Here is an 8,476-nt window from a genome sequence, read left to right as displayed (position 1 = left end):
GACAATAACCAAAATAAGTATGTTGTACAGTATTGGGAAATGGCAAATGGGATGGAGAAAAGAAAGCAGGAAAGGTGGGTTGGAAGTGTCAGAGTGTGGTTAGATCAATTTAATTAGGATGGCCAGGGAAGGTATTATTGAAAAAGTGACAATGAGGTAAAGACTTTAAAGGACAGGAGGGGAGAATCTAGGGGGATGATCAGCATGCAGACCTCAAGGCATGAATGCATTCCAAAGAGCAGCACAGAGGTCAGGACAGCGGAAGTGGAATGGATTAGAAGGCATTTTACAAGTTGAGGGTGGAAAGGTAATGAGGTGGGGTGCCTGGCCAAACAGTGAGAAGCAGGCTGGGAGTAGAGTGTCTGAAGCTAACATTGGGGCTGTAGTCTTTATTATTTGCAGAGGCAAGCACTGAGGCTATTGATCAGATGTGAGATGTGTCCAAGAACTTGTCATTGCCAACTAACTGTAACCCTCCCACAAACTCAATTTCATGCATCCTACTCTATGATTACCACCTCTTATCTTTTCAGTTTACTTTCTCTAGAAACCCAGCTTCAGTGATTCTTTGATCTTGCCAGGACCTCCCATCCATTGACATCAGCTCCTTTCTCTTCTCCTTTATCCCTTGATATCTTCTCCCTACTTCTCAGCCTGGTGAAATCCTGTGGTCATTCAATCATTGTGACCATGACACTGACTGCACCCATAATTCCCTTGCCTTTCTTTATTTTGTAGTTTGGTAAAATCATCACCCTGGTTAAATTTAGCTCCTCCATATTTTATACCTGAAGTGGTGTAGCTAAATGAGGCAGGAGGGAAATCACATCTTCCAGGACTGTCTTACTTTGAATTCATGACCATGAACCTTAAATACACTCTGAATGTCTCCAAGAAATGATACCAGGCTTTACATGCCCATGAATGGTCATTCATGCTCCCACCCTCCTAGATGATCTATCACCTTGTCCTGCTTGGAACCTGCAACACATTCTTTTAGTCTTCCCCTTCTTGCTTCCTGTATTAATAAAATAATTAGAAAACCAGAAGAGGGGTGCCTGGGTGGCTCAGTTGGTTGACTCTCCAACTCTTGATTTCAGCTCAGGTCATGATCTCAGTTTGTGGGTTCGAGCCCCACATCAGGCTCTGTGCTGACAGTGCAGAGCCTTCTTGGGGTTCTCTCTCTCTCCCTCTCTCTCTGCCTCTGCTCTGCTCACTCTTTCTCTCTCTCTCTCTCTTTCAAAAACAAATAAAAACAAAAAAGAAAATCAGAAGAGACCTTTCACAGACCTTCACACCCATCAACACACCATCAGTATCTGCCTGATATCTTGTGCTTTCTTGCCTGCAACAAGAAATAAACTTGAGTGCCACTATCCAAAGCTTATTTCTCTACCTTGTGCACTGGATCTCATTTTTCACTGTTTACTTAAGCACATTACTCCTTTCATCCCACAGTGTCAATTCTTTTACTCCCTTCTGGGACACACTCATTAATATGTGGGTGTTCCTCACATCAAAACAATAACAACAACAACAACAACAACAAACATTAAAAAGATCTTCCTTCAACCCTAGGTTCCTCACCAATCCATTCCTTTGCTCTGCATTACAGGAAAAATTGGGCAAAAATGTCTCTGCTCATTGACTATATTCTCTTTAATTCTCTCTTACATTTATCTCCATCATGGTTTTATCTTGACCATAACCACTAAACTCGCTCTTGCCAAGGTCTTAAGGTCAACTTACCAAATCCACTGCTAGATTCTTAGTCTTACATTATTTGACCTATCAGCAGTATTTGTGTGTGTTTTTTTAATGTTTATTTATTTTTGAGAAAGAGACAGAGTGCAAGTGGGGGAGGGACAGAGAGCGAGGGAGACAGAAGCCAAAGCAGGCTGCAGGCTCTGAGCTTTCAGCACGGAGCCTGATGTGGAGCTCTAATCTATGAACCTGTGAGATCATGACCTGAGCTGAAGTTGGACACTCAACTGACTGAGCCACCCAGGTGCCCTTATTTAGCAGTGTTTGTTAACAGTCAGTCCCTCACTCCTTTCTTCACTGGCTTCCTAGACACCAAATTCACCTGACTTTCTTTTCACTTTATTTGTGGCTCCTCCTCAGGCTCCTTTGCCACTTCCCTCAAGTTCCCTGCATCTGAATAATGGGATGCCCAGAGGCTTAGCTCGGGATTCTTTGTTTTACTGACACTCATTTCTTGGATCTTACCTACTCTCATGGCTCTAAATACTCATATATAACTCCCAAATTTATATATCCAACATAGATGATTCTCTTATATATCACTTCCATCCATTAGAATATTACTTTCTTTGTATCTTGAAAATATATCCAGTATATGCAGAATCTGATCTCTTACCATTAATTCTGTTACTATCACCCTGAACTATAGCCACTGTTATTTCCCATTGAATTATCACAGTGGCCTCATGATTAGTTTTTCAGATTCAGTCCTCCTATACACTTTGTCAGTATGTTGGATAGTAGACAAAATAAGAATAGACTCTATGAGGTACTGGTGTGAAAGCAGGAAAGCTTAAGAGAAGTTAGAGAGCAGTCGAGGTGGTGAGAAGTGGTCAGATTCTGGGTATGTTTTGAAGGTTGATCCAATAGGATTTGTTGATGGAAGAGAAGTCAAGAGTGCCTTAGATGTTTTTGCCTTGAGCAATTGAGTGATAGGAGTTTGGTGAAAGAAGGGGGCTTCTACACTACTAATAACTAAAATTTTCTAGTTTTTTTGAAAAGTAACATGGCAACTTGTATCATAAACCTTTTAAATTCATACTTTTTGAGCCACTGGTCCTATTTTGATTTTTTCCAATAAAAGGAAAAGGCTTTGTTTATAAAAATGGTCATTTAATATTATTTACAGTGGTACATATAATATTGTTTACAGTGATACAAAAATATTTACAATATAACTACGTGAAAACATGAAATGATATGTTCACTAATAGAATGCTGTGTAATATTAATGGAAGTGGATAAATCAAATTCAGAATTTACAGTAGTAAATCAGTTAATTATGTGAGGACAGTGAAAAAACGAGCAATTCATATTAAGTTAAAATATTCTGTTTTCTGTTTGCCTGTTTGTTTCTTATTTGGCAGTTCCATAACTAAGACAAAATTTTCCTGTTTTAGTCTTTATGATATGTATGTTTGCATTCTGTGTATTCATTAATTGTTCAAGCCAGTAATCTAAGATTTTGCTTTGTCATAGTTTACCTGTAATCCATCAGCAAATCCTGTTGGCTTTTCTTTGTAAAACAAATAATACTAAAATAATTTCTCATCACCCTCACTGTGGCTACCCTGGTCCAATTCACTGTCATCTCTTGCTTGAATTATCACGTACCTTTTAAATTCATCTCCCTGCTTCTGAATTTTTGTGGCCTATTCTCTATACAATGGTACTATAAAAATAGTATCAAATCATGTCACTGCTCTGCTCAAAACCCTACAATAGCTTTCATCTTACTGAAGGTAAAAGCCAAAGTCTTCAGTAGTTCATAAAGATCCTACATGATGCAATCTCTGAAGATTGAACTCCTACTCTCCTTTTTCTTATTTGTCCCTGGTACACTGGCCTTCAGACTGTTATTTGTTTATTTCTGATTTATTTTTTACATATTGACCCCTTTTATCCATTTCTCCTGCCTTTACTAACTGCCTTGAGGAATCACAAATCTGTTTTTTATATCTATGAGCTTGTTTTTTTTTCTTACTGTGTTTTGTTTTTTTAAAGATTCCACATATAAGAGGGATTATATGAAAGTTGTCTTTCTCTGACTTTTTTTTCCACTTAGCTTAATGCCCTTGAGGTCCATCTGCATTGTCACAAATGACAAAATTTTATTCTTTTTTATGGCTATCCTAGTCCATTCTTTACATACATACATTATAATTTCTTCAACCATTCACCCATGGATGGACATATCCATCCATGGATGTTTCCATATCTTGTTGTAAATACTGCTGCAGTGAACATGGGCGTGTATATATCTTTTTCAGTCACTGTTTTCATTTTTTTTTTTTTTGGATGATTACCCAGAAGTGGTCTTGCTGGCTCATGTGATACTTCTATTTTTAATTTTTTGAGGAAACTACATAGTATTTTCCAGAGTGGCCGTACCAATTTACATTCCCACCAACAATGCACAAGAGTTCCCCTTTCTCCACATCATTGCCAATACTTGTTATTTCTTGTCTTTTTGATAGTAGTCATTCTAACAAGTATGAGGTGATATCTCTTTGTGTTTTTGATTTGCATTTGCCTGGTGATTAATGATGTTGCACATATTTTTATGTACCTGTTGGCTGTTTGTATATCTTCTTTGGAAAAATGTCTGTTTTAAATCTTCTGGGCATTTTTAATTGGATTTTCTTTTCTGTTGGTTGTATGAGTTCTTTTTATATTTTAGATATTAACCCTTATCAGACAAATGATTTGCAAATGTTTTCTCCCATTCATTAGGTTGCTTTTATGGTTTCCTTTGCTGTGCTGATACTTTTTAGTATGATATAGTTTCATATTTTTATTTTTACCTTTGTTGCTTTTGGTTTTGGTGGCATATTAAAAAAATCATTGTCAAGACCTTTGTTAAGAAGCTTACTACCTATGTTTTCTTCTAGGAATATTATGGTTTCAGGTCTTACATTCAAGTCTTTAGTCTACTTTGCATCAGTTCCTGTATATGATGTCGGATAGTGGCCCAGTTTTATTCTTTTGCATGTGGCTGTGCAGTTTTCCCCACACCGTTTAGTGACGAGACTGTCCTTTCACTGTCGTATATTCTTTGTCATACATTAATTGCCATATATGCATGGATTTATTTCTGGTTCTTTATTCTGTTCCATTGATCTGTGTGTCTGTTTTTATGTCAATACCATGCTGTTTTAATTACTATTGCCCTATAATACTGTTTGATGTCAGGGAGTGTGATGCCTCCAGCTTTTTCCTTCTCAAGATTGCTTCAGCTCTTTGGATTTTGTTATGGTTCCACACAAATTTTAGGATTATTTGTTCTATTTCTTTGAAAGTGCCATTGTAATTTGGGAGGAATTGCATGGATTTCTTTGGGTAGTATGGACATTTTATCAATTGTGATTCTTACAGTCCAGGAGTATGGACTATCTTTTATCTGTGTCTTCTTCAGTTTCTTTCATTAAAGTCTTGGAGTTTTCAGTATACAGGACTTTCACATTCTTGGTTAATTTTTTACATAAGAATTTTATTCTTTTTGATGCAATTATAAATGGGATTATTTTCTTTATTTCTTTTTCTAACAGTTCTTTATTAGTGTATAGTAACACAGTAGAGTTTTGTGTTCTGATTTTGTATCCTGAAACTCTACTAAATTCGTTAGTTCTAACAGCTTCTGATGCAGCCCTATTGTTTTCTATATATAATATCATGCCATCTGCAAATAGTGAGTTTTTTTTACTTCTTCCTTTTCAATTTCTTTTTTTGCCCCGTTGCTCTCACTGGGACTTCCAATACTATGTCGAATACAAGTGGCATGAGTGGATATCGCTGTCTTTTTTCTAATTTTAGAATACACACTTTTAGCTTTTCACTGTTGAGTATGATGTTAGCTGCCTTCATTATGTTGAAGTATGTTCCCTCTATGCCTAATTTTTTGAGAGTTTTTGTCGTAAATGGAGGTTGAATTTTGTCAAGTGCTTTTTCTGCCTCTATTGACAATGATCATATGATTGTTGTTTGTATTTTTAAATGTGTATCACATGGATTGATTTGTGGATGTTGAACTATCCATGCATCCCTGGAATAAATTCTACTTGATCATGGTGTATGAACCATTTAGTGTGTTGGTGAATTCAATTTGCTAATATTTTGTTGAGGATTTTTGCATCTGTTATTCATAAGGGATATTGGGGTATAATTTTCTTTTCTTTCATATCCTTGACTGGTTTTGGTATCAGAGTAATGCTGGCTTGTAAAATAAGCTTGAAAGAGTTTCTTCTTCTTCTGTTTTTTTAGAAGGGTTTACAAAGTTTTGGTATTAATTCTTCCTTGAATATTTGGTAAAATTCATCTGTCTGGTTCTAGGCCTTTGTTTTTTGGGAAGTTTTTGATTACTAAGTCAATCTCCTTACTAATTCTGTTCAGATTTTCTATTTCAACATGACTTAGTCTTGGTAGGTTGTTTTTTTTCTAGGAATGTATCCATTTCTTCTGAGTTATTCAACTTGTTGGCATATCACTATAATCTTTTATGATCCTTTGAATTTCTGTGGCATCAGTTGTCACATCTTCTTCATTTCCAGTTTTATTTATTTGAATCCTCTCTCATCTACCCCCACCTCCTTGGTGAGCCATGTCAGTTTCATTTATCTTTCCAAACCAGCTCTTAGTATCATTGATCTTTTTATTATCTTTTTAGTCTCTATTTTATTTATTTCTGCTCTAGTCTTTGTGTTTTCCTTTCTTCTCTAACTTTGGGCTTCATTTGTTCTTTTTCTACTTCTTTGAGTTGTAAAGTTAGGTTTCTTACTTGAAATCTTTATTTCTTGAGGTGGGCATTTATTGCTATGAACTTCCTTCTTGGAACTGCTTTTGTTGCATCCCACAGATTTTAGATATGTTAAGTCTTAATTCTCATTTGTCTCAAGATATTTTAAACTTTCTGTTGATTTCTCTGACCCATTGCTTGTTTAGTGGCATATTGCATAATATCCACATATTTGTGAAATTTCCAAGTTTTTTTTGTGTAATTTCTAGTTTCATAACATTATGTTTGAAAAGGATGCTTGATATGATTTCAATACTCTTACATTTACTAAGACTTGTTTGTGGCCTATGATTTTTCCTGGAATCCATGTGCACTTGGGAAGAATCAGTCTTACATATAACTCCCAGTGCTCATCCCAACAAATGTCCTCCTAATGCTCATCTCACATTTCTCCTCCCCTGCATCAACCCTCAGTTTGTTCTCTGTATTTAAAAATCTCTTATGGTATGCTTCAATCTCTGATATCTTATTTTGGCTTGACTTTCTCTATGGTCATCTGTAAGTTTCTCAATTTCCACATATGAATGAAATTATGTAATATCTGTCTTTCTCTGACTGACTTATTTTGTTTAGCATAATACCCTCCAGTTCTATCCATATTGTAGGAAATGGCAAGATTTCATTCTTTTTCATCACTGAATAGTGAGTCGTCCATTATATCTACATACCACATCTTCTTAATCCATTTGTCAGTTGATGAGTATTTGGGCTCTTCCTATCATTTGGCTGTTGTTGATAGTGCTGCTATAAACATTGGGGTACATGTGCCCCTTTTAATCAACATTTTTGTGTCCTTTGGACAAGTTCCTACTAGTGCAATTGCTAGGTTGTAAGGTACTTTTATTTTTAATTTTTTGAGGAACTTCTACACTGTTTTCCAGAGTGGTTGCACCAGGTTGCAACAGTGCAAGAGGTTCCCCTTTATCCATATCCTCACCAACATCTGTTATTTCCTGAGTAGTTAATTTTAGCCATTCTGACTGGCACAAGGTGGTATCTCATCATGATTTTGATTTGTATTTGCCTGATGATGAGTAATGTTGAGTATCTTTTCATGTGTCTGTTTGGAAGGCTTATTTTTAAAATTGATTTTCTATCTGGGTGACTAATCCGTTGATATAAGTGGGATATTAAAATCCTCAAATACTATTGTACTGCTATCTGTTTCTCCCTTTAGGTCTGTTAACAATTGTTTTTTACATATATATATATATATATATATATATATATATATATTTATATATGTGCTTCTATAATGGGTACTTAAATGTTTACAAATGTTATATCCTCTTGTTGGATTGATCCTTTATTGTTATGTAACACCTTTTTTGGTTTCTTGTTGGAGTCTTTGTTTTTAAGGTTTATTTTGTCTAAGCATAGCTATTCTAACATTCTTTTAGTTTCCATTTGTTAGCATATCTTTTTCTATCATTTCACTTTAAGTCAGTGTGTGTCCCTACATCTAAGGTGGGTCTATTATAGGCAGCATATAGATGGATCTTTTTAAAAAAAAAATCCATTCAGCCACTCTATATGTCTCCTGATTGGAGAACTTAGTTTGTTTAGGTTTAAAGTAATTATCAATAGACATGTTCTTATTGCCATTTTATTAGTTGTTTACTGGATGTTTTTATAGTTCCTCTCTTTTCCTTTCTTTCTTTTCTTGGCTTCTTCCTTTGTGTTTTGATCACTTTCTTTAGTGGTATGCTTCTAGTCCTTTATCTTTCTCTTTTGTATATTTGCTATAAATTTTTGCATTGTGGTTATCATGAGCTTTAGCTTTTGCTTGTTTCCATCTCTCCTTCAATTATCTTTTTTCCTCCTTCAATTGTGAATGGCAACGTGGTCAGATAGAGTATTCTTGGTTGGCAGTTTTTTCTTTAGCGCTTTGAGTATATATTTGTTCCACTCCTTTCTGGC

This window comes from Suricata suricatta, chromosome 4, assembly GCF_006229205.1.
Source record: "Suricata suricatta isolate VVHF042 chromosome 4, meerkat_22Aug2017_6uvM2_HiC, whole genome shotgun sequence".
Lineage (NCBI taxonomy): Eukaryota > Metazoa > Chordata > Mammalia > Carnivora > Herpestidae > Suricata > Suricata suricatta.
The sequence above is the reverse complement of the archived record's forward strand: the minus strand, read 5'-3'. Positions refer to the sequence as shown.